The following is a 640-nucleotide window of genomic DNA, read 5'->3' on the forward strand; positions in this document are numbered from 1 at the left end:
AAATTTTACAACTCTCCGGTTAGGGTTAGGGCTAGGATTAGGGTTAGGGTTTTTACAATTCTCCAGTAATCTTTTCTGGACCTAATTCTTTTGATTCAAGGATTAAATCCTCGCTTCCTTTAGCATTTAAGTGTCAAAAAAAATTCTGCATGACATTTTAGTCAACTGAATGATGAAAGAGGGTCAAAGTCAAAGTGGGAGTTTCCAATTTAAAATGCAGATTAGAGTCAATTTCAAGCATTTTCATTAGATAAAATTTTACAACTCTCAGGTTAGGGTTAGGGTTAGGATTAGGGTTAGGGTTTTTACAATTCTCCAGTAATCTTTTCTGGACCTAATTCTTTTGATTCAAGGATTAAATCCTCGCTTCCTTTAGCATTTAAGTGTCAAAAGAAATTCTGCATGATATTTTAGTCAACTGAATGATGAAAGAGGGTCAAAGTCCAAGTGGGAGTTTCCAATTTAAAATGCAGATTAGAGTCAATTTCAAGCATTGTCATTGGAGAAAAAAAATCACACTTCTCTGCTAATCTTTCCTGGATCAAAAGTTTTTGATTCAAGGAATAAATTACAGACTTTCTTTAGCATGTACTTGTCAAAAATGATCTGTCTCAGAATATCTTCATGAACTGAACGATGA

This window comes from Brienomyrus brachyistius, unplaced genomic scaffold (genome assembly GCF_023856365.1).
Source record: "Brienomyrus brachyistius isolate T26 unplaced genomic scaffold, BBRACH_0.4 scaffold94, whole genome shotgun sequence".
NCBI classification, from domain to species: Eukaryota; Metazoa; Chordata; class Actinopteri; order Osteoglossiformes; family Mormyridae; genus Brienomyrus; species Brienomyrus brachyistius.